This window comes from Notamacropus eugenii, chromosome 6 (genome assembly GCF_028372415.1).
Source record: "Notamacropus eugenii isolate mMacEug1 chromosome 6, mMacEug1.pri_v2, whole genome shotgun sequence".
In the NCBI taxonomy this organism is placed as follows: Eukaryota; Metazoa; Chordata; class Mammalia; order Diprotodontia; family Macropodidae; genus Notamacropus; species Notamacropus eugenii.
Genome location: NC_092877.1, coordinates 229,627,802 through 229,655,043, shown reverse-complemented (window position 1 = coordinate 229,655,043; position 27,242 = coordinate 229,627,802). Strand labels below are relative to the sequence as shown.

The 27,242-nt window shown below is 37.4% G+C and overlaps 1 protein-coding gene across 7 annotated transcripts in view; it reads left to right on the top strand.

Moving 5' to 3' along the window:
• Positions 1–27,242, top strand: part of MBNL2 (muscleblind like splicing regulator 2) — a 185,379-nt gene that overhangs the window by 8,893 nt on the left and 149,244 nt on the right. The window contains exon 2 of one of the 7 annotated variants that reach the window (XM_072622087.1): positions 17,657–17,713. The exons of the other annotated variants lie outside the window; for them this stretch is intronic. The gene's annotated coding sequence lies outside the window, so the exon portion shown is untranslated. The remainder of the gene's footprint in view (positions 1–17,656; positions 17,714–27,242) is intronic. 7 annotated transcript variants of the gene reach the window in all.

Here is a 27,242-nt window from a genome sequence, read left to right as displayed (position 1 = left end):
CTGTTGCATCTGGGAACAAATAGAAGCCACTCCACATGGTATTTAATTTTGCCGTTGCTATTCAGTTGTTTCAGTTGTGTCTGATTCTTCATGACCCCATTTGGGGTTTTCTTGGCAATGATACTAGAATGGTTTGCCATTTCCATCACTAGCAGTCATTTTGCAGATGAGGAAACTAAGGCAAACAAGGATAAGTGACTTAACCAGTCACACAGCTATTTAATTGTCTGAGGCTGAATTTGAACTCAGATCTTCCAGATTTCAGAGTTCTATCTTCTGTGCCATTTTGCCTTCAATCTATGTTTCCAGTCTTATTATGTATTATTCCCCTTCATACACCTTATAGTCCAACCAAACTGGCCTTCTCACTGTTCCTCACATACAATTTTCCTTCTCCTACCCCTGTGACTTTGTACTGGCTGTGTCATATGCTTTCCTTCTCACTTCCCCTCCTAGAAGCCCCAAGCCTTTTCAGAACTCAGTGTAAGCATTGCTTTGTGTATGTCCTCTCCCATTACTTTGTATTTACTTTAAAATATATTTTGTATATGTCTACACATGAACATCTGTCACCCCAGATAAAAGGTAAGCCGCTCTGGGATTGGAACTGTTTCTCTTTGTTTCCCCAGTACCTACCTTGGATAGTACCTGAAAGTACTTAACAAATAGTAAAGTGTTAGAAAGTGCTTAATAAATAGAAAGTACTTAATAAATGCTTGTGTTAATGTAAGACCTGTAGCATCTTGGTTATTTCTAGAGATGGTTTAAATCTGTGCTTAAGCTATGGCCCAGGAGCTCTTAAATTCAACTTCCCAGGAAGAAAAGTGTTTCCCTAGGGTAGTGGAAGTGAGAAAAGAATGAAATTAGGGAACTCATCTTACCATTCACCTGGCTATTTGAAAATTAATGTCTCCTTATATTTGTGATAGTTAGAACACCCTAGATATTGAGGAGTACTGTTGTCTGGAGGGTGACCTGGCATATACATGGTGCCTGCTACTTCTTCAAATCAGAGATAACTTGAAGCATCTCCACTCAGGGGTCATACAGTACCAAGCTTCCCAGTTTGATTAGACCTGAGGTGGAGGTGAGATCTAAATGAATAGTCCTCCCCAGCCCCAGCCTTTGCACCCCAAACTGTCCAGAATCCCAGGAGAAAAATCAAGCAAATAGCTGCCTTAGTCTCCAGAAAGCTGCTGAGGTCCCCATCCCTTTCCCACTTCCAGGATGCTGAGTGACCCAAGATGGATGTTCTGTCTCTGCCTGAGTTTGCTTATTGTATATGTAACCTGCCACCAGCTCATGTTTCTGTGGAGACAGAGCCTCCCCACCATCACAAGGGATTCAGCCCCTGCTGTTTAACCTCAGCAGACCAGGAAAGGAGGATGTGTTTGTTTACATGTCTGCAGTGCGGTTTTGTTTTCACATGGAAGTGTATGTCTCTTAAATCAGGATTAGATTAGCTTTCCCAGGTACTGGTCAGGTCACTAGACTGAGAGTCTAATAGGCCAGCTTCCATTCCTCCCTCCTCCCTGAGCTGGTTTTGTGACCTCTTACAAACTAGACAAAAATGCCTCATGGACCAGTTTTCTCCTATGACAAAAATAAGAAGTTTTGCTCCAGATTCTCTAATAGGACAGTGAAGAGCAAGGTGGAAACTAGTGGTAAACAGAACAACTTTAAAATTCTAGGTCTGTTATCTTTCTATGTAAATTAATAAGTTACTGAGGAGTTATCAGTCTTTGCTCCAGGCAGAAGTATACATGTACCCAGGAATTCACTATCCAGTTCTGATCTCTGTCTCTCAAACACCCTGTGCCCTGAAACATTCTGTTCCTCAGATTGTAACTACCAAAAAAAAAATACCAACACAAAATTCAAAGTTAAACTATATATATTTTTATGGAACGTATTTATCTCTACATATCCATGAAAGTGTAACAGTTTTGGGAACAATTTCTAGAGAAGGCTTTATAAGTATTAAAATGTACTTTTTGTAGCTCATAAAAGCGATAAAAAAATTTACAGTCTCGAGTCTTTTGGAGTCTGACCATGACCTCTAGTCTAATCAGTCCCCAAAAGCCATAGCAAAGACTAGGAAGTTCTTAAATGGGAATGTGCCAGGTTCATCTCAGGAGCTAAGCCCATGCCAAGTCTATTCCGGGTCCAATATCCTTCAGGCCTCATCGAACTGACTTCCTGTCCTTTTACAAAAAAGTTGGTGATAACAATGAAAGCATTTGTGTAAACCCTTAAGGTTTAGAAGTTCTTTACAAGTATCTCATTTAATCCGTATATATTACAGATGAACAAATTGAAGGTAAGTGACTTACCCAGGGTCACACAGCTCCTGAAGCCTGAAGCTAGATGTGAACTGAGGTCTTCCTGATTCTGGACCCGGCATTCTATTGATTGTGCCATCTAAATGCCAAGTAGGGAAAAGGAATGTTCTCCTCACCCATGCCCACTTAGGGACCAACCAATCAAAGAAACTGAAGGAGGAGAAGGAGGTTTGATACCATGTTATTGATAAAGCAACCATATGGAATTCTGCAGAAAGAAGGATCTGAGTTTGCTTTGAAGTTTTCATGCTTAGAATCAATGGAAGCTCTTGAGTTTTTGACTGAAAATCCAAAATCGATATTTAAACTGAAATACCACACCCTGGATCCATTCTCAATTTTTAAAACTGCTATTGATTATGAGTGCTACTATTATTGTTGTTTTTAATGCCGGAACTTTTTTGTGTGTTTTTTTAAGTAATGGATTATAAGCCTTATCAGCACTCTTTTATAAAAATTGTTTTTGCTTTTAAAAATACATATATATATTAAAATACATATATGCATAAATACATACATCATTATATATACATATATGTATGTATGTGTGTATATATATGTGTGTGTATATGTACACATACATACAATACACACAAAACAACATTTTTACTTGACCACTAGAGAGCAGAAATTTCCTTCTTTGCTTTAGTTCATGGTGAGAACTAATAAGTGAATAGAAAATGACTAACGAGAACATAATTTTTATAAAGACAAATCTGTAGTGGTTCATATCTGTAGATTCATATCTATGTGGCGATTTATAATTTACAATTTATAATGTCCTTTGAGGTAGACAGCACAAATACCCATTTTACAGATTATGACCCTGAAGGTCAGAGGGGTGGAATGACTTGCTCTACAGTCAATAAGTAGAGAAGCTGGACTGCAAACCTAGTTTTTCAGACTCCCAATTCAGTCCTCTTTCCACTCTGACACATTACTTTTAAGTAATGTATGGCCAGAAGCCAATAACTAAAGATGCCCAACATGAAGGTTGGTGGCACTTTAAATCTAGTGGGCTTTTAAACTTATATTTGTTCCCTTTATCAGCTACATGGTATATCCTGAGCTAATTGCCTTGCCCCTGTGGAATTTTATTTGAAGCTCTGGTCTCTGGCCTCTGTCTTAATAATTAGCATGGAAACTAATGAGAAAACATGTCTTCATTATATATGTTTGGAGAGGTCAAAAATTCTCAATTGTTGTATTAAAGTTAATCAGTAAAGGTATATTTTAGGTCATTGGCACTCAGCCATTTTACCTCCTGTCCTTAGCAGTTAATGTAAGAGGGCATCAGTTTACAACATAAAAAAGAGTTCCATTTTAGGTTGGCAAGGTCCTGGAAATCCTGGCATTGGTTTTGTGAAGTGTTCTGTCTTGTTTTCTGATTTTTTTTTCAAAGCTATGTGTTTAGTACAAAGCCAGATTTGTAATGGACATTTTCTTACTAAGAATAATAGTTACACCTGCATGCCCAGACATTAATGAGAATGATGGCTAGTTTCCCAAGGCTAAGACTGAGGAATCTGGTAGGAGGGCAAGGGGAGAGTTTTCTCTTCACATCTTTGTCCCACAGGGCCTGTTGCTATAATATTCTCAGATTCTCATAGGAGAAACAGAAAGTATTTACTTGTTCATGTCCTCCCTTGTGCATTTTCTCCTCCCCTCACGTTTTGAGAAGAAAAATGAAGCAATATTTTTCCACACAAAATTGTCCTTTAACACATGCCTTTTTCTTCCAGAGTAGCAAATGCCACTGCCAGTGGAGACTTCTCTAAGCAGAATGTAATTTATCCTTACCAGAACAAAGGGGTAAATTAAAAGAGCAGCTGGCTACTTGCCACTGGTTAGGATAGTAGGAGGAAAGACCTAGTTAACATTCATTCCCCTACCTCTGTTCAAATAGCATTCACCCCCAGTCCCCAACTATGTTTTCCTCTGCCTTTTGGGCCTGGAATAGAGAACTGCTAGAAGTCTAGTACATCTCTGGACCTATGGGGGGAAAGCAGCAAGAAGGAGCTACAATCATTCTTTCTTTCCTTGGGCCAAAGGAGTGTAAGTCCCACCTAGGAAACTTGAAAGGAAAGGAAATCCTAAATATTAAAAAAAAAAAAACCAACCAGATTTTAATCACTTCCAAACCATCTCCCTTACTCTTCACAAATGCAAAGAAGCCTTTCACATAAGAAAATTATTCAAAAAGAGAAAGATTGGGATCATATTTCAACATCTCAAAAGATGTGTTATTTTGTGAATGTAGGTATTCCTTCCACCAAAGCAGACTGCTGTCCTTTCATATCTTAATAGATGATTTCTTTAGTTTCTGTGGTGAAAATGACTTAACACTCAGTGACCAATGTTCTGATGATGAGTCCCGATGTACTTAACTAGACTGGTCTTCATCTAACATCGTCTATAACTGAACCCATATGTAAAGCCTTACGTGAGTCATTGGAGAGAACACCAGATTGGGAGTTCCAGAGGAACTTCATAGTACTTCATAGCTCTGTACCTTATTTGGAAAGTCACTTAATCTCTCTGGGTCTGTGGGTTCTTCTAGCTTTATAAAAGCTACCAGAATATGTGGTTCACTGGAATAGCATCCAAGAAGTAATGCTATGCTCATCACCCTGCCACGATGAACAATGGAGCAGAACTTTGCAAGAGGAAAATAACAATAACATTAGGATATAGCTATGCTAAGACCAGTACAGAAGGACAGATACTGAAGCTGAAGCTTAAATACTTTAGCCATGTAATGAGGAGACAAGACTCATTGGAAAAGACTTGGCGCTGGGAAAGATTGAAGGCAAAAAGAGAAGGAGGCAACAGAAGATGAGATGGATGGATAGTGTCATGGAAGCAATAAGCATGAGCTTGGATAGACTTTGGGAGGTAGTGGAGGATAGAAGGGCAATAGTCCATGGGTTCACAAGGAGTTGTACCCACCTGAATGAATGACAGAATCAACAGTGATAGCACTAGCCCATAGTATTTACTAGAAGATAATAACCATATTAACAATAACACATAATATATACTAGAGAACAGTAATAGTATTTATACACTAATAATATTGCTAGCACTTTGTATGTCCTAATGGATAACAGTAATATGTGTAATAATTATAACACTAGCACAAGGTAGATAAATCAATGTTTGTTAAAAGAATGGCTTAATTTATAGCACTTTATGATTGCAACATGATTTCGATTATTAGAGTGGTATCACACCACTCTCATTTTGGATGGGAAATTATGAACAAATGAAAAAGTATTTACTTATTGAGTGCATCTTTAGCAATTTTTCAAAATGTTCATTGTTAAGGAAATATTTTGGGAAATATTGTTTAAACTAGAATAGTTATGTTATTTTTAAAAGTAAGATTGAAGGTTATAGGTTAGACTAACAGGAACACTCATTCAATCGTCCTTCTAGATTTGGGGGTCTTAATCTGGAATCTGTGATCCTGTCCTTTTAAAAAAATTTTATATAACTTTTATATTTATATAGTTCGTTTTGTGCTCCTAGGCATTTTGTTTTATTCATTTAAAAACATCATTTGGAGAAGAGGTACAGAAGCTTCACTGGACTGCCAAAAGGGGTCCGTGAAAAAATATAAAATAAAATAAAAACATTTATCCTAAATAAACTTAGAAGCTTCTAATAATCGCTAATGATAAATAAAATGAGTATTTTCCTGAGTGCGTACCAGAGCAGGGAACTTCACTTTGGTGTAATGCCAGAGAAGGAAGCTAAATTTAGAGGGGTGGGGTGTTGCTTGCCACTAACTCCTAGAATTCTAGCTTTGTTGGAAACTCCTCTTCGTTCACATTTCAGAAAGAAGATGATGAAATGAAGAAAGGAGGGAGAAAGGTGGATATTTTTCTTGAGAATCCAAATGTTTTCTGGTTGCATAATCACCACAAAAACAGGCCTTTCTAGTAATCTTTGACCACACAAGATGTACAACATCTTACGAAACTGATTGACCTAGTTGTTTGCCCTTGAGCAGCACCACTCAAGGTCTAAGTTAGAGACACACACACCTATGGGACTAATGTCCTGCATTTGTGACAAGGCTATGCATATGTACCATGGGGAGGGTTTAGTAGCATAACCATGTTCTCACCTAGCTCACTCTGCGTCCACCCATACTCACACATCTTTGAGGATTCCGAAAACTGTGGCTCTGGAACAGAGAACAACTAACTGACCTATAATGGAATCAAAGTCATGAATTTAACCTCATTAAAGCTATACAATTTAGTTAATCAGTCATATAGATGTGTGTGTTTGTGTAATGTGTGGAGGATGAAAGGAAGGAGACAGGAGGAGTCTTTTAACTACCTGCCTCTTATATATTATTAATATCAATAATATAAGCATACATATAAGATTTTACTGGGGACCAAGAAGGTGGATCAGATAACCTCTCGGTCTATTCCTGCCCTCTAATTCTAAATATGTAGCTGTACCATTTACTGTTTCCCCAGGATAAATCAGGCAAGGACCTAAGGTTTTTCCTAGAACTAACTTTTCCCTCCTGCCTGAAGGCAGTGTCCTAGTTTTAATGTGTGAGATGGTACCATTTCACCTACATATTAATTTCACCTACAGTCCATTATTGCCAATGACTCTTTCACCTCTAAGATGCAGAGCTGAGCTAAAAACTAGGGGATCACATACAAATAAGAGGAAGAAAGGTGGCAAAGTTCATATTAGCGGCATGCAGGGACAACATATAAGGGGAAAGAATGAAAACAGAAGTAGTGAGAATTTCCTATAGGCAGTTGGGATGTAAAAGTTCCTTTCTCTACATTCGAGCAGGAGAGAGTTCCAAAGTCATGAACAAAAATAATTTTAATTCCAAAAATATTTATTAACTACTGCATATCTAGTACCATGAATAAATGCAGAAGATGTTCAAGAGGTGATCCCAATCATCACAGAGCTTATCATATCTTTGAAGTAATGAGACATACATACATCCCAAATTCATCCAACACATATTCATTAAATGCGTACCATGTACAAAGCACAGTACTAGACACTGTGGAAGATAGAATGAGAAAGAGTAGCTCCCCTCAAAAAGCTTATAGTCTGCAAAAAAAAAAAGACATTTACACAAATATATACAGTAGAAATTTTAAAATGTTAAGTGTGTGAGGAATAAAAAGCATTATAGATATTGTATGAGAGGTAAAACACTCCCAGGTTGTAGGAGATAAAAGCAGGTCCATGAAGGAAGTGGAATTTGTCTTGAGGGATTCATAGTATGTCAACACATAAAGACAAGGCAGGGAAGAACCTTTCAAGTGCAAGAAACAATGTGAGTAAAGAAGTTAGAAAAGCTTAGCATGTATTCTGGAGGAGAAAAAGAAGAATCTAGTTTGGCTTTAATATATGAAGGAGAGTAGCAGGAGATAAGGTTGGAAAGGTAGGTTCGAGTTACATTGAGTACTAAGGAGTTATTCTTTATTCAGTAAAAAAAGGGAGACAAATACTTTGTATTGAATATATTTGAGTTATATGATCATACCTGTGATCCAAGAAGATCAATAAGGTAGTAGAGTGTAGGATGAATTGGAAAGGGAAGAGTCTAAAAGCAGGGAGAAATGTTAAGAGACGATTACTAAAGTCTGACCTAGAGGTAATGAATCCTTAAATCAGCGTGTGCGTTCATCCTTCATTGCCAAAGAAGACCTTGACATCAGAGAAATAATGACATGACTTGCACTGGACTTTGTTTTTGAGTGAGGGAGGGCTGTGCAGATCACCACTCACTGCTCCTCCAGGGCCATCTGAATCCAGTGACCAGATATTCCTCAGGATGACTGGAGATGACCCAGGATGAGGCAATTTGGGGCTAAGTGACTTGCCCAAGGTTCCTCAGCTAATGAGTGTCAAGTGTCTGAGGTGAGATTTGAATTCAAGTCCTCAGATGGAGAGTTTGAAAGGAAGTTAAGATCAAATGAGTTAAATCTATGTAGAGGCAGCTAAAATGATAAGGTGTTGAGCAGTCTGGGAAATATTGATCAGGTCAAATAAAAAGGAAATGTCAGTAGAGAACAAGAAGAAAATAAAGACAAAGAAAATGCTAAGGTTACAAGTATGGGTAACGAGGGTGATTGACAGAAAGAAAAGTCTGGAAAAGGAAAAGGACTTAAAGGGAAAATGATTTGTTCCGACTTAACCATGTTGAGCTTAAGATTCTTAGGGAACATCCAAGTGCAGATATCTAGCAGGCAGTTGAAAATGCTACTTTGAAGTCTGGGAAGGAAGTCAGGACCAGAAAAGTTCATTTGGGAATCATCTTCAAAAATAGTTTGAATATGAAAAAATACAAGATTCATATGACCAAGTATTAAACTCTGTACCAGAGACTACTAGAAGGGAAGTTCCTTGAGGGTAAGAACCATTTTTCTTTTTTTTCTTTTCATTTGCATCCCAAGTACTTGATTTGTTACCTGGTAAATAATAGATGTCTAATAAAATTGGGCAGCTAGGTGACATTGTGGATCTTGGAATCAGGACCCCATCTTCCTGAGTTCTAATCTGACCTCAGACACTATGTGACCCTGGGCAAGTCACTTAACCCTGCCTTTAGTTTCCTCATCTATAAATGAGCCAGAGAAGGAAATGGCAAACCACTCCAGTGTCTTTACCAAGAAAACCCCAAATGGAGTCATGAAATTGGACACCACTGAAAAAATGACGAAATTGTTATTGTTGTTACTGATATTATAAAAAACCAGAATAGGGAAAGGTCAATATATACTAGAATAGTGACAAAAAAGGTTTCTCGAATGTGATGAATTTGAACTAGACTTTGAAGGAGGAAAAGGGTATGGTCAAATGAAGAGGAAAAGGACAGGAGCCACAATTCTGTTTGAAGTAGACAGGGTGAGCAAAGATTTGCAGCTACTCTGGTATACTATTAAATCTGTGGTATTACACCAACCAAAATATAACTGGCATGTATCAAAGAAACATTTTTTCCTTTCCTTCCATCTCTGAAAAGTTGAGTTGTTAAGGAAAACATGAAGGAAACCACTGTAGAGCTAATAGCAACATGAACCAGAACAATGGTTTCGTTCTTCTTCCTCATGCTGAGGCTACAAGGCTCCTAATTTTGTCTGAGAATTCCGAGCACTGAGGCCAGTGCTGTGGTTGGGATACAGGTTGTTGCCTCTGTTGGCATCCCATTCTCATTCCTGTTACGTGTCGCAGCTACATAGGAGTACCACGTGGGCTTGGTGGTGGCAGGGAAGAAAGGTCAACATGAAGGAGAACTCAGTGGGTACATGAAACAGTTTGTGCTACTGTTGTTATACTGGGTGAGTGTTTTTCCCTTATCCTAGAGAATTAGAGGCACAAAATCTGTGCATTTTCTTTTGGTGTTCTAGTGGGATCTTTTATTTCTAATATATTTGCATCTCTGAATCATGGGACTATAATTGTGCCAAAACAAATAACCAACTGAGAGCCCTAAGACAGAATTTTCTGTATATTTCCATTATAACCTCTCATCTCACTCTCTCCTTCCTCCCTTCCATCTGTCCCCTCTTTCTCCTTCCTTCCAAAACATTTATTGAGCACCTAATCTGTGTAAAATAGTGGGTTAGTTAGTCTCTATGGCCATTGAACTAGACATTGAGTTAACTAGTATTTTAACATCTAATATACAGAACAAGTGTTAGCCACGCTTGGTCAAAAGGGACTTTTTAGATGCTGGTACTAATCTCAGTTTGGTTTTTGGTTGTGCTGTCAGTCATCATGACAGAGGGCAGGGCTAATAAAGAGAAACAATGACTGTCTGAGAAATTCTATTTTGTTGCCTCCTGTATATGACTCTTGCAAAGTACACGGAAGGGAAGCAAGGTCATTGCTTCCTTCTTCATGGTGAATTCAATAGTCTCTCCCTCCTCCCCTCTGGCTAGCAAGACAACTGGATAATAAGTCTATTCATTGCATTTGACATTTGATAATGATATCCTCAAAATGCTTCATAGTTTAAAGACTGGTTTACTGGATTAAGTCATTGAACTGCTTGCAGAATTCCAGGCTGATTAAGTAATGGATCATTTCAAATGTTCGAAAAAAAAATTTTAGTTCTAAAGATTTAAGGGGAAAAAAGGCTTAATTTCCTTAGAAGGATTTTAGCAATCATGCCTTTTTAGTACTTAGTACAAGATAATCATTTAGAAAACTATAAAGTAAAAGATTCAGGGAAAGAACTAGAGCATTATGTAATGCTACAACTCAACTGATCACAATAGAGAAAGCCCAGAAAAGTGTTAATCTATAAACAGAAAAATTATGGAACAGGGAGAAGTCATGTGATATCCAGGATGATTCCTAAACTCTTGCTTTGCTAAGAACCATGTAACTTGGTCTTTTCTGTGTGCTGAAAGCAGTTGTGTTCTTTGTTTTTCAGGGGGAAAACAGGGATTCTTGACCTGGGAATCATAGATCTCTGTATAGATTTTGGGGGATCCATGAGCTTAGGAGGGGGAAAAAATGACATCTTTATTTTTGCTAACTCCTAACTTAAATTTAGCATTTCCTTCAATTATTTAAAAATATTATTCTGAGAAAAGGTCTTCAGGTTTCACAAGCTTGCCAGAGGGGTCCAGGACACAAAAAAGGTTAAGAATCCCTAGCATTAAGGAGCTAATAATGTGCCTTGGTCCTGATTTACTCAGGAATTTTCATTCTTCACCACAAACATAATGGTTTGTTTATTTTCCTGCGTGATGCATACTGGCCAAAGAAATAGCCATTTGTTCCATTGCCCTTGTTTTGTTTTGGAGAGAGCAGTTCTGGGTACATCTTTACACTGCCAATAAAAGAGATGATGACATGCCAAGGTAGGAGTTGCATAAAGGTTGACATTACGTATAGGTTGAAAGCATAAAGACCTTTTAATTATAGAATTGTCTAGGGTAACTGGGCTTGGTTTGAAATTAGCTTTGTATGCCAATAAAGCTTTACTTATTCTGATTAACTGTAGGAAGTATGACTTATAGAACATTTATAAAGAAATGCCCCTTTTGCGAATTTACAAGTAAACAATTCCAATTGGGTGACTAAAGAGATACTTGACAATAACGGTCCAAAAGTGCCTTGCACTAATTTTATTTTAGTGGTTTTAATAGCAACAGCCTGGTTTAGGGGAGAAATAGTAGGCTCTGGCATCAGAAAGGCCCAAGTTCAAGTCAAGACATATACCAGATGCATGATCACAGGCAAAGTCCCTTTTTATCTCAGTGCCACAGGCATCGCTGACCTTAAGTTATAAATGGTTCCAATTTACATCCACTTGAGGAATTTCCACTCAGGGAATTCCCCAATACCAAGGATATCATAGATTTAGACACTCTCCACCCCCATGATCCCCCACAAGGATCATTGTTTACCAGCAGACTTAAATCACTGGAATTCTGCTAAAATTGGTTTTTCTTCCCCAAAGAACCCAATCATAAATCAACCAACACTTGAATTGTTGAACTGAAGAAGCACTGATAAATAATAAGGGAAACCTCTCTAGTGGGGATACTTGTGCTTTGTAATAAAAAAGAGAACAGACAGCTTTATTTAAATCTTTAAGAGGGTTTAAAATTTAAACTTCCACCAGTGGCCACAAATTTTAAACCAAAATAATCTAATAGTTATAGAATTAAAAAGGACCTTAAAAATCACTTCTTCCAACTCCTTCACTCTACATGTTGAAAAACTGAGGCCAGAGAAGTTAAATAATTTGCACAAATTGATTTATAGAGTAAATGACAGGATTTTTAGCACTTTCTACACAACTCCCTGCTGAATGAATGCTCTGTTAACACTAATTTTCATAATCATTGAATATTTAGACCGAAGCGGATTTTAGAAACTGAAAAAGAGTTTGGCTGCCCTGCACCTTTAATAGATGTGTGCTAGCTACCTGTTGATTGATGGTCTGTGAAAAAGCGAAAATGCTCCCTGGAAACATTTTTACCTTCTTTGTTTGATGGAAAGGGAAATGTTAAATTTGAACTTTAAATCCCTCCACTTCTACTTCTCTGTCTGTCTGCATAGGAAAATGAGGGAAAACTTGGAAAAATAAGAACAATTTTAAGAGGAAAAAAGGGATAACAAGAAAACAAAATCGTCAGTATATGCAACATATTCTGCAGGACATGTAAATGAAAGTTCGCTCATTAAGGGCTTGTCTGTTTTCGTAGCATTGTGAAGACAAACCAGTTGTTAAAGTTCTTGTGGAAATATTAGGGAGGTATATGTGTGGGGGGGGGGGGGAGTGGGGAAGTGGAGAAGGATGCCCTTTTTTCTTTTGAGAAAATTTCTTAATGTCATTTTTTGACATTATGACGTCTGCTTCCTTTAAGAGAAAAGAAAATGTTCTGGTGCTTTTTTGTAGCACACCAGGCTTTGTTTTGTTTAAATAATAGATTGGCTTTTTACTCTCTGCTGAAGGACATGGGAGGTGTCAGGGCTATGATGCGGTGCAGTGAGCTTTATACTAAAGCCAGCAGATTTCCCTAATATACTTATCGCTGTTCTGTAAATAGCATGGGGGCATCCCATAAATCTGAGCCACACGCGTCCTGGGGAGGAAAGGATCAAAGCATCAGACTGGTAATCTTGGCTAGAAAGTGCCCAGGGGCACATTTCCTGAGGCCGTGGGCCTCTGTTGTTCGTTCACAAAGTGCAAGTTTATGGCATTGGTACCAGTTAGCTTTGAACCCATTGCTTGCCATCTGAAATGAAGATTTTGAGGCTGAGTTCTACCATTGTCAGGAATGTTTGTTAGAAATAGGCTAGATTATAGCTTAGAATTTGCTTCTAAGGGTTTATTTTTATTTCATAATTTTCGTTTTGAATAAAACTTTTTTTAAAATTTTTAATGGAGCACATCCCTGCTTGGCAGCGGTGTACAAGTAATACAAAAGCTGCATAGAAACAAACAGATTTAGTCAGTTTGTTGTGGGGTTTTTCTTAAAAATTTTAGGTTGCTTTGAAAAAATCTTTCTAAGGAGAGGAGCTTTAGCTTCTGTTTGCAGAACAGCAGGAGAAGAAACCTGATCTAACAGCAGCTAACAGTGGTAGAGGGGGGTGGTAGAAGGGGGTGGAGTAGTAATTCCTAATTTTTAACCCTGACATTGCTGCTGGCTTTCTTTCTCTATGACCTTAGCTGAGATTTTAAAAATTCCTCTAAACAGATTTCAGGGGGGCCCTTCAATGGGAAAAAAAATAAATCTTCATCTTTATTAAACACTGGTTTCCTTTGTAATCCCATGCATTTTATTTTATGCATTTAAGAATATTATTCTGAGGAATCCATAGGTTTCACCAGACTTTCAAAGGTTCCATCATACACACACACACACACACACACACACACACACACACACACACACACACACATACTCACACACACACACACACACACACACACACACACTGCTAAGAACTCCTGATTTAGATCCATTTCCCTGTGCCTGTCCATAGAATGGAAATGATCATACCCAATATCTGTAGAAACACTAATTAGCATCATTCTTTTAAAATATGGTTATTGTTAAATTCTGATATTGCTAAGGATCCTTAGGAAAGAATCTGTTTGGGGCTTTAAATCAGGTGTTCTGGTAGCTCCTTTGCTGCTTCTTAATTTGCAGAAAAGCAGAGTGCTTATCAGTACTGCATCCAGATTTTGTTACTGAAATCCTGTTTTGATTTCATGACATTTCCATTTGTACACTAAATTTGAGATGCGCCTGCATCTCAATGAACAGTTAAGATCAAAGCCTGTACAGTGAACTCTTGTCACTTTTTTCCTAGCAATTTTGTTTACAGCCAGGCAAACGCGCTCCATTTTGTTTATATTATGGAGCAATGATGTTTTCTTGTAAATGTGCCTTCTCATTTTACTACTCCATGATTTAACTGGGATCTGTGTGTAATTATTGATCTTTTGCATAGCAACAATTTAGATGGTATAGTTTAGATGGAATTCACACTTACATGCTAGGGATGGAAGGAAAGAAAGAGTAACAATCCCTGTCTGCCCTCAAGAAACAGGGGAAAAACTATGTATGTAGTAAATAGAATGTGTATATTTGAGTATGTGTATATACATATATATGTAAATTCATATAAATGTGAATTATATATGCACATATATGCATACATATGTATATATTTTTAATTCCTCATCAGTGCAGAGAACTCATGATGAAGAATTACTGCCACCATATTTTCTCTTCAATTTAGAGATTTGGTGGTCTGAGGCACTAAGAGTTTCAGAGATGTGCCCAGGATCACACTAGCCTGTGTCAGGAGTGAGACTTCCAAGTCTGAGACCCACTTTATATCCAATAGACCACCCTCCTTCTCTAAGTGTAAAATATACATGAAATAAATACAAAGGGAGGGAGAGAGGGAAATCATGAAAGACATTTTTGTAGGAGATAATAGCTGACCTGAACTTTAGAGTTATTGATTCCATGGATAGAAGTGAGGAGGAAGAATATTCTAGACATGGATGATGTGCTTTGTAAAGGTGCAGAGACAGAAGAAAGAATGTTTGATATGGGGAACATCAAGTGTGGCAGTTTGCCTTGGAAGAGTACTGTACTATGGAGTCTGAAAATCTAGATTTGGATCTTGGCTCTAATAATTAGTAGTTACATGATGATGAATAGGTTGCTGTATCCATTAAACCATTCTGAGTCTGTTACCTCCCTTACAAAATAAGAATTTCAGTATTAGTGCTACCTTCCCCTGAAATTTGTTGTGAAGAAATTTTTTGTAAACTATAAAGTAAGCTAGCCACCCTAGCTTATTCAGATAGACCATTAAGTCAGTAATCAGTAGGATGTCACAGAATCACAGAATTTACAAGTTGGAAGGGACCAGAGCAGCCATTCTCTGCCTGCTAGAATTACCCACTAACTATAACATATTGGCCAGCGGGCATTCAGCCTTACTCAGAAGACCTTGAGTGAGGGAGAACCTACCACCTCTCCTGGCAGCCATTTAAAATTTTGTTAACTGAATATTTTATTCCACAACAACCTGCCCTACTAAACCCTAAAAACGTATGCCACTGGACATAAGAGAGGAAAAGAACAAGGAGGTAGAGTTGGATCACTGCTAATTGAGTACTATGGAATAGAAGAACAGTTTTTGATATGAAATAGGTCAACAGGTTCAACTTCTCATGTTAAGGACAACACATAATTGGTATTATCTTGTGAAACCATAACTGCACTTCTGTAGGCCTATTGATAAGACAGTCACAAGAAATGTAAAGAACCGAAAGTCAAGAAACCTGGATTGAAAACCCTATTCTTCCTCTGTCCATGAGCAAATCACATGGTCTTTAAATGAGGGAATTGTAATAGATGATCTCTAAGGGTCCAGTGTCCTGTCATGCCTTTTGAGGCCTGAGGAAAGTCCACTCAACTTAACAGACAGAAGAGAAGGTAAAAGGAAAGAGGAGGACAGATGAATTATTTTCAATGGCTTCAAGTTTGCAAAATGGCACAAACTTTCAAATATCCATACACACATATATACACACAAAGACACATATGTGTGTACATGTATATGCACATATATGTCTATATACTATAGTGTTTTAATGTTGAATTTTATCATTTAACATAGTATTATAATTAATAGTATATTTATAATTCCATCTAGGTGTCATTTTATAATTCCATCCAGGTGTCAATCTATACAGATATTTAGATGGCATCTAAATATTGGGTTTTATTTTACCTATGTGTTTGATTATTGGTAATAATGAGTGAGCATTAGTTGTACTTGAACATTTTAAAGTCAGCTTAATGATATTTTCAAAATTGTGCTTTTGCTTAACTAAACTTATAAACAATCCATTCATACATGTACTTCGTGGCCTTTTCATTATTAAAGCAATATCCATATTTATAACATTTAAAGTAAAGTCAAATCATTTAAAAATGTATCTGTCTTTCACCACTCAACTTATTATTCTGTTGTACTTAGCACTTTTTTTTAAGTTCTGCTAAATGTCATCAAAGATCTAGAGTTTGACAGATTTTTTTCCTAGTCAATGACCTAGGGTTTGACATATTTTTCCCCACTTCTCACGGTCCTATGTTTCCAAAATTCAGAGTAAACAAGAAGCCTCCCAAACTTCGCAGCATGTTACGATGACTCTTCTCAACTAAGTGAGAGGGCGGATAGGCTTGTTGGTGCTTTCTGCCTGAGTCGTTCAGCCCTGGAAAGAGTGATCCTACTTCAAAAGGGGTTGCTCCCACCCTCAGTTTTTTTTAAAACAAACATTTGTCCTAGTGTTCCAATTAAAAAAGGGAAATGAATTACCATAAAAGATAAAAACTGGTACTAGGAAAAATTTGCATCATTTCTTGATGTGCTATTTTTTACATATAATCATACAATATTATAACTTTCCTATTTCATTTTCTTTGCAAAGCTCTAAAATTGGTTAGAGATGGATATTATCTCTGTAATGTCCTACATGAAATCAACTTTTTCTCTAATAAATATTAAAATAACAACAACCAGTAGCATCAGACTATTTATCTTGCCAAGTAGAGTCTAAAATGTTTAAGCATCTCATGAATATTAGCATTATGAAATCTAAGTCTTAGTTCAAGGTAACAGGCGAAAATTTGGAAGTATGCAATGTTTTCCTTTATACAAATTATACCTAGAAATGCTAACAACACTGGGCTAAATAAAGATCCTGTGGGCACTGCATTAGAGACCTCCTTCCAAGTGGACATTAAATCATGAATAACTAAGAGTCTACCTATTCAACCAGTTCCAAATCCATCTAGGAATACTATCATCCAGCCCTCATCTTTTCTACAATAGTAGCATGAGTGGCATTTTGTCCAAAACTTTGCCAGATTTTTGATATATTCCATATACAACATTTCCTTGATCTATTGACTCTGAGGGGGAAAAGATGAAAACCATCAATCTGTTAAACATTTATTAAGCGCCTACCATGTGCCAGACATTGTGCTAAGTGCTGGGGAAAGTTTAGTTTATTATTGAAGCTATGCTGGTTCTTTTCTTTTCTAGAAGATTATTAACTATCACTTTGATTGCATAGTCTAGAATTTTTCCAAATATATAAATTAAATTCACTTGCCCATGGTTTATAGACATTATTCTTTTGTCTCCTTTTTGAAAATTAGAATAGGATTTGCCCTCCTCCAAACCTGGGGTACCTCTCCCGTCTCTTCCAAAATCCTTGACATTGGCTCAGAAATAACATCTTCCATTTCTTTCAGAAACCTGGAGTACAGTCTATCTGGACCTAATGATCTGAACTCACATAGAACAACTAGGTGAGCTCTTAATAGCTCCTTGCTTTTTTTAGGTATCAGTTCTCTAAAAGTCATTTTTGTTCAGTCCTTTCTAATTCAAAAAGCGTAGTCCTTGGCAGGAGGAAAAAAAAGACACAAAATAAGAGTTGGGCAGCTCTCCCTTCTCTCTCTTGTTGAATGGTATTATCCTACTCACCCTGAGGAGCAGTATGGTACCTTCTTTCATCTCACTCTTTTCTTTTTTTCAATATTTTGTTGTTGTTGAGTCATTTTCAATCGTGTCTGACCCTCTGTGACTCCATTTCTGGTTTTCATGGCAAAGATACTGTAGGGGTTTGCCATTTCTTTTTTCCAGCTCATTTTATAGATGAGGCAACTGAGGTATAGTTAAGTGCCTTGCCCAGGGTTACAAAGTTAGTTATGTCTGAGGCTGGATTTGAACTCAGGTCCTCCTAACACTGAGACACCTAGTAGTCATTCTTCAATATAGAGTGGCTTTAAAAACTCCACAATTCCTTTTTTTAAAATAATAGATATGGATTTTTTTATTGTTTTTAAATTGCCTTTATTTTGCTTTGTATCCCTGCCCCTCTTTCCTCTTAGAGAACCATCCTTTATGTCTGTGTGTGTGTTTGTGTGTGTGTGTATGTGTGTGTTTAAAGAGGAAGAAGAGAGAAAGTGGATCAAGTCAAATTGGAAAAAAAATCTGTCATTATATGCAAGGTTGCATCTTTGTAGACCTCTCCCAGATCAATATATTTGGTAGGTAGCTGGTAATATAATAAGCCTTGAGATCAGGATGAAGTTTAGACCTAGATAAATAGATCTGAGAATCATCTGCATTAAGATGACAATTTAATCCATGGGAACTGATGAGATCACCAAATGAGATAATATCAAGGGGAAAGAGAAGAGGACCCAAGGCAGAGCCTTAGGGAACACCCACACTTAGTGGGTGAAGATCCATCAAAGCATACTGAGAGGTCAGAGAGAAGGAAAACCAGGTAAGAGTAGTGTCATAAAAACCTAGAGGGAAAAGAATATCCAGAAGAAGAGGGTGATCAGTAGGGTCAAAATTTGCAGAAAGGTGAGAAAGGATGAGGATTGAGGAAAGGCCACTAGGTAGACCATTAAGAGATCAACTTTGGAAAACAGCAGTTTCAGTTGAATAGTGAGATGGGAAGCCTGACAGCAGGAAGCAGTGGGGAACCAACTGGCCTCCACCTCAAGGTCACATGTCCTTCTGAGTCTTTGGGTGCAACCTTTTGACTGAGTTTAAGTTTTACAGAACAAGTAATTTTATTAAGGGGATTTGTTCCATGAAGTTTGGATGCAGTCAAAGGGCTGCACTTGAGGACTGAGAGGACCACATGTGGCCTCGAGGCCGGAGGTTCCCCACCCTTCACAAGAGAGTATACAAGGGAGTGAGTGGAGTGAAAGTGGAAGCACTGATTAGAGTTGGCTTTGTACAAGAATTCAGCCAAAAAAGGGAGAACAGAAATAGGATGATAGTGAGGATGGTCAAATCAAATGAGGGTTTTTTAAGGTAGAGGGAGACATAGGCAAGTGTAGCAACTAGTAAATGTGGGGAGATTGAAAAAATTAATGAAACATTTTCAAAATATTTAATTTTCCCACTAGTGGACCAAAAGTGACTTTTAGATCACTCCTTCTTTCAGAAAATAATTATAATAAAAATTAATTAGTCAAGACAAAAATATAAAAGCTTATACTTATATTAATTAACCATTTTTAAAAAGTAGAGCCACTGATCTCTAGAAGTTTTATGTTAGAGAAGATCTGTATTTGGAGCTGGAATCATTCTATATGATGCATACTAAAAAGTGATATTTGGTTTTTGCAACTAATAATTCCATTTTAACTAAAGAATAACTGATTACTACTTAGAAATTTGAAACTACTTAATATCTCACAGTTCTCATTCTGAAGATAATTTCCTGTTTTTGTTAATATCTCTGAACTGTCAGTGGGGAAGGGGTGTTACATACACTTAAAACAAGGAAGGTAGTGCATATTCCTTACTAGGAGTCAGGCTAGAGAAGCTGGTTGGTATAGTTGAAAGACCTCCTAAACTATGAGTTCAGAGACCTGAGTTGAAATCCAGGCCTGCCACGAAGTACATATTTAACTTTGAGGTACTGTTCTCTAGGTTTGGTTGCCTTTTCTGTAAAACGAATGGATTGTATGAAAGTATTTCAGATATTCCTTCCTAAATTCTGAATCCATGAATATCTTGAACGGTAGTTGAAAAAGCTATAATCATACAAACCTGAGAAATACAAGAATCATGAACAAACATAAACTTGTAAAGGGCAGAAAAATAGAATCCTACCAGTTTGCATCATATTTAAACTGTTAAGTATGAACCTCCTGTTCCTTAGAGAACATTTCCATATACAAAAAAACTTTCATTTTCTACATGCAAAAGTGATACCTAATTTATCTTGCATAATTGGGAAATGAACAGTTCTGCATAAATTAATTTTCCAGATAATTGAAGCTTACCCCCTAACTAGTATTCATTTTCATATTTATGTTTCTAAAATATTGTAAGACATGTTCTCCTTGGAAGGCTTTAAAGCAGACCAACATATGCTTCTGGACTACATTCAGTAGAAGACTGAGGAAAAGAGTGCATGACTTTCTAGGTGGCTTCCTGAAGGTACTGAAGTATGCACATGAATGCATGAAGGGAATTTATAACTATGGAGACGGTAACAAGGCAGAGGGTCCTTCCCTGTTGCTGTCTACAGTGCCAAACTGGGGAAATTTTTATTTTACTAGCCTGCAGAGGCAAAAAGATGTGAAATGTACACAGGTGAAAGCCACATGGACAAGGGACTCACATGCACCTAAGAAATATGCAAAGGTAGAAAAGAAGGCACCTTGGGGAACATGGCTTGTGGCTGCCATGCTGCCATGCCCAGTGAGGACGAAAGGGAATTTTCAGCAGTAATACTTATTCCTGCGTTATGGACAATCAGTGATGGCTATAGGTTCCCATTCTAGTATTTGGACTTGGAAGGTTTTGATTCCCATATGGAGTTCAGGATGTTAGGGATAATGGCAATAGACTCCAACCTGAAAGTTAGTATTTGCCTTGGGAATGGGAGGTGGAAAGTGCTTGGAATATCACATTTTATGATATAAGGGGATGATGCTTTTTGGTTTTACCATGTTCTTACTAATCTAATTAAAACACAACTTAGAGATTTGAGTTACTGAAGCAACATGTTGGGTCTAGAAGAAAGTGGACATTGGCTAAAAGTTGAGATGATGTCGTGATTGACAAATAATTGATTGATCAGTAATTCTAAATAAAGAGGCTGAGATGGAGCAGTGAGAGATGGAATGCTGAGTGATTGATAGCCACCTGTGCCTTGAAAGAAAAGGAAAGTAAGTCTCTGGTCAGTGTAGCTGTTATAGTACAATACTCACTCTCCTGTGTTCTTAAACAACATTAAATGAACACAATTTGACTTCTTAATGATTCACAGTACTCATGACAACCATCATTATGTACTAACCTACAATTAATACAACATTGCTTCCTAGGGATTTTGAAATTCTAGGGAATTTGAAATTTGAAATTTGAGTTCTTTGCCCCTATGCTAAATAACTTGGATTATTGTTCTTCATTTTCTTTTATTTCTATTTGTGACTGCCATTATCCTTCTTGCTTTCTATATTTATTTTCAGACTCACTTTACATAAAATAGTCTGGTTATGTGGTTCAGTGGATAAAGCATTGGGCTTGGAATCAGGAACTTCCTGTTCACGAGTTCAAAATTGACCTCAGACACTTGCTACGTGTGCAACCCTGGGCAAGTCACTTCATCCTGTTTTTCTTGGTTCCCCCTCTGTAAAATAAGCTAGAAAAGGAAATGGCAAACCACCTCAGTATCTTTGTTAGGAAAACCCCAAAATGGGGTCACAGAAAGTCAGAAACAATTGAAATGACTGAACAACAACAAATTCTAGTTAAAAATTTATCACGAGAGTAGTTTCATCTCTCCTATGAAATGCATGGGTAGACTTCATGGAAATTATTTGCTGGTCAAGGAAGGACTTTTTTATTTATTTCTAATATGAAGTAAATTTACTTACAATATGACTATGTGAATTCTTGTTGACTGGGGTTACTTGATATCTTATCTCTGGATAAGTGAGGTGCTTCTTCAGTTAATTTATTATCATAGATTTCTAGAGCTTTAGAAAGGACTTTAGAGGTCACTGAGTCTAAACGCCATTAATGAAATAGCTCAAATCCTATTCTGCTTTGCAAATGATAGTTCACTTGCTAAGCAAACAATTAAATTGAAATTCTTTAAACATTTATTTAATGTCTATTCCATGTATCGTGACAAGTTCTGGATGCACAGTCCTTGAAGCTTTAGGAGAGTTTACAAACTAAATTGGAAGATAAGACATGTGCACAAATAACCACAATATAAAATAGAACTTCAGAAAAACAAGAGAAAAGGCAGCATGGCTTTGTGGATAGATGGCCCACCTTTGCCTCAGAAGACCTGAATCCATGCCCTGTTTCCAGTAAAATGCCAATTGTATTATCACAGGCAAATCACTTTTACCTCTCACTCTAAATTTTAAACCAATAGCTGATCTGCACAGGTCAGAAGAACTTCCATGAAGAGGATGAGATTGCAATCCCAGACCAAAATAGAAAGTTTGTGAATACTAAGTAAGAAGAGGCCTACGTAAGATGAGCATACATTCTCATACTTTTATTCAAATAAAAAGAAGCAGTCATTATATTTCCCTGTATACATCTTCCAAACATTAAATGTAAAAGATCATGGTGAGATAGAGTCCTTGTTCCAAGGCTATTTCTATTTTGGTTCCTTGGAATGAGATGAGAATAGTGAGAAAATAATGGCTGACTTTACATAGTGCCACATGTTATTTTTTTTTTAATTTTTAAAAATTTTATTTTTCCCCAATTATAGGTAAAAACAATTTTGACATTTTTCTCTCTCTCCCATACTTACCCCACCCCCTCCTCATTGAGAAGGCAAGCAATTTGACAGATCATGCATGTATAGTCATGCAAAATACATTTTCATTATACACCATGTTAATGTGCAAATATAGACTCAGATTTTAAAAAAAGAGGTGTTTCCTATCTGAGGGAATCAGGAAAGCTTTACAAAAAAAATTCCTAAGTCGTTTTAAGTCCTTCTGAAATGAGTGCTGCATTTGAATGACTGAGAATATTGCCAGTAGGAGTTACTTTTAGTCACCTCAAGGCCATCTCTGCACTGACCTCTCTGGGTCCCATATCTAGGTTCTGGTGAAAGGCAGCCTTCGTTACTTCTCTGTTCGCTTCCTTTCCTCCCAGAGCACTGACTTTCTTGTTGCACTGGTGGACAGATGCATGTCTGTAGTAAGGGCCAAGCTGAATGAAATCAAGGGAGCACTAATGGCCTGGGAATGTTCCTAATGTGTTATTTCAGATTTTAATCACCAAATAGGTTCTGCCCAGACCTATCATTACAGTGGGATTAGACAGTGCTGTATGTGCAAATAAAAGTATTCATAGATTTGTTTGGATGGGAGGCTTTCAAAGTGCACTGAAAATATCCTCTCTTTAATACTGGCCCTAGGGGGAAAGAAAAAAAATCCCTAATCATCCAAAGGGTTCACCATTTTACAAATAGGAAAGAACCACAGTCAGATCTGTTTAAAATGGACTTCCTCAGGTCATTAAAAGGTAGTCATTGAAAGAGTTGGGAAAAAAACTAAGAGTTCTAACCATAACTATTAGGCTGAATGGATTCTCTGTGTAAAATATGTCCATTACAGGCAAATTTATTGTTCATCTAGTGTTAGTATTAATTTGATCATATATTTTGTTTCTTTTGCATAGTTTAGACTCTTTCATCCTTGCTTAAATGGTGAGTTTCTCTTAGAATTAGCAGTGCAAGTGTAGGCTTAGATTTTGTGTGTTCATCCTTCGTTGCTGAAGACCATGCCTTCAGAGAAATGATGACACGACTTGCACTTGGCTTTGTTTTTGAGTGAGGGAGGGCTGTGCAGGTCACCAGCCTCACTTCTCCTCCAGAGTCATCTGAATCCAGTGATCAGATATTCATCAGGATGACTGGAGATGACCCAGGATGAGGCAACTGGGGTTAAGTGACTTAACCCCAAGGTCACACAGCTAGTGAGTGTGAAGTGTCTGAGGTGAGATTTGAACTCAGGTCCTCCTGATTCCTGCACTGTTGCTGTATGCACTGCACCACCTAGCTGCCCCAGGCTTACATTTAGAATCGAAGAAAACATAGAGTTCAAACATTCTCCTCCTCTCTCCCCCTCCCAGCCATTTTATAGATAAGAAAACTGAGTCACAGATCAGTAACTTCGTCAAGTCCTCATGGTACCATATCCCATTGCCTACTCTAAGAAAACTCAGACTAAATATGGGATTGTTTTGATTTTAGATAAACGGTTCCTAACCTGTTTTTGTTTGTTTCATGAGCTCCTTTGAAATGTTTGGTGAAGACTATAGACCCTTCAGAGAAAAATATTCTTTTTAAATAATTGAAAGAAATGCTAACTTTCATTTAGAGGCTAACAAAAATAAAGATGTAATTCCCCCCCCCCCCCGTCTATGTTTATGGATGCCCTGAAATTCACTTACAGACCCTTAAGGGGTCCATGAATCTGAGGTTATGAACTCGTGATTTAGCTACCTCCTGTAACAATGCAAATTGCAACCCATCTGTATCTGCCCCTCTTCTACAACTCTTGTCTATATTTTTCTACAAGTGCTCTACAGGAGGTGTCACCCATTGTACTGGGTTCTTTTTTCTCTTTATATTTCATAAATAGTAATGGAAGATGGACTGTCCAATGATTATACTTCATTCTCTTTATGGGACTGGCTTATTTTTTTCACACATCTCTCTAATGAAATCATTTGTGGTATTTTTCCTTGTGTATTTCTGTTCAAAACAACCATGGACCTCTGTGTTTCCATTTGGGTTATTCTCACCCTTGATTTCTTCAGAAACAATGGTATTCAATGTCTCACAGCCATATAGCATCACCAGAAAAATGTTATTAACAAGATAGACCTACAAAAACCTAGACTTAGAAAAGATAAATTTGAGTGATGGTTCACGTTAAGGAATTTTCAAATTACAAAAGTACAGTTATTCCATAAAGTCACTAAAGAATTCCTAGGGTGTGGAGTATGTGATAATCATCTCCTGGAAAACAAGGATTGAAAGGAGCAGTGCAGGTAGGAGAGTACGGAAAAATTTTGTAACAGCTAGTAGTCATCTACTATTTGAATATAGGTAAGAGAAGAAATTAAAGCATCTCTGAAGTTAAGAAATGTAAATGGGAAATATGGGACCTTGTTAACAAAAAATATTTAAAACATACCTATTGCATAAATCAAAGCATACCTCTGTAACCTCTCTCACAGATGAGATTTTGAGATTCCAAAAGAGAAATACAGGATGTCCCCCAAAGCCTTTGTTCTTGTTTTAAGATATTACAGTTTAAAACTAGTAGAAAGACTTTGGAGGACATCCTATATTTTGTAGTAATACTTTCGAGGGACAGGGCAAGCACCTACCTCATAGGATGTAGAGGCTAAATAACTTGTTCAAAGTCGCACAGCACAGAAATAGGAAGATTTCTGATTGAGTCCAGTAATTCTGACTCCAGATTCTTTTGTCTTTACATTAGACTCAGATGTCTCTCCCTCTTCTTCTCCCTTCCCCTCCCCCCTGTCTCTTATCTCTTTCTCTCCTTCTCTTTCTCCCTCCCCCTCCTTCTCTCTCTCCCTTTCCCCCCTCTCCTTCCCATCTTCCTCCCTTCCTTCCCTCTTTCCTCCTCTTTTTTCTCTCTCCCCTTCACCCTTTTCTCTCTCTATCATAAACCCATATACATATATACGTGTCTTTATATTTAGATTAGACAAGTGATTTCACTGATGTAGTGAATTCCTAGTGAAGAAGAGGAATCCCTTTTTACTAAAACAGACCCCGCCACTCAGCATTTCATCAGTACTTTTCAGCCTTGAGTGTTGTCCAGAGATCCTGAAAGGATTAAGTCCCTTGACCAGGGTCACATAGCCAAAACTTTTGCTCGACCTTCCAGCCTCCAAAGAGTGCTCTCACTTCACCATGCCATGCCATTGCCTCTCATCAACTATATTACTTTAAACACTTATATGTAGTTCTTACCTATGATCTTACCTATCAATCAAGAGGCATTTCTTATGCATCCATTAAGCACTGGCTGACACTGTGCTAGAGACTGAGGAGTCAAAGTAAAAAACTCCCTGTCCTCAAGGAGATTACATCCTATCAGAATACCTATTGTGTTCTAAGTTAATTTAATAATGAATGTGGTAGAATTGGAATTTCTCATAATCTTCTCAGATAAAATAGTGCACAAAAAGGTTTTAACTTTGAGATCCTCATGTCAGAGGCATTAAGTATGACTAAAGTACAGTGAACACTAATTTGGAGAGACATGAAGAATGTGTTATAGATAGGGATAATATGTCATGATCTGCTAACCAGTACTAACAGACTTTGTTCACATATTTAATAAATTGAAATTCTATGAGTGTGGTATCTTAATTTTGAACATATGCTCTTGCAAATTCAGGGTATTAATGGGTTTTACATAGAATGTTTCCTTCCCTGACAGTGGTCAGTATAATAATTAAGATGGAAGCTTTAAACATGATGGATCTAGAGTTATTGCTTTAGGGCAATAAATGGAACCCCAGTGACCTGAAAGAATTAATCCAGCTCTCTAAGTACCTCTCTTAATACAAAACCATAACTTAGATTCATAGGTTTTCAAGCTGGAATGTATGTTAGGATCACCTAGTCCAACTTCCTCCTTCTGTAGCTCAGGAAGCTAAAAGAGTAATTATGTCTTGCCAGTGCCTATTGCCTAGTTTAGAACTCAAGTCTTCTAACTCCACATAGTATTTTTTCCTCATTGTACAAGACTATCCCAAGAAATGTTAAGTATTTTCCTAGGAGTGTGGAAAAGTAGGAGGAGGAAGAGAGGAAGAGGGAGAGAGAGAGGAGTCTAATGTAAATACAAAAGGATTTTCATTCCCAGAGACTCAATGGGTCTGACATCTTAAGAATGAGCCCAGTGTGCTTTATTGCGCAACTTATTGAGTATCCATAGTTATTCAAGCAAACTTTACAATGATAAGTCCTGAGATCTCTGCCTTATTGTCTCTCATTTTCTGGGTATACTTAGAAAAATCATTTGACCTTTCCAAAGAAAGCTGAGAGGTAAACTTAATAATTACCCTAAGGAGGGACCTCCACTGACCCTTAAAATTTCTAGCTCAGTTAGGTATATATCTCTCGTTTCTTTTCTTTGCAAATGCTGGAGAAATAGTTTGGGAGGTTGAATAAAAAATTGAAATATTAATTAGTCGACTTTGCTGGGAAGCATGGTATTGTACTTACTACAATGATAAATAGCCAATGCTCAGTAAATACTTCCTTGTGGTGAGTCA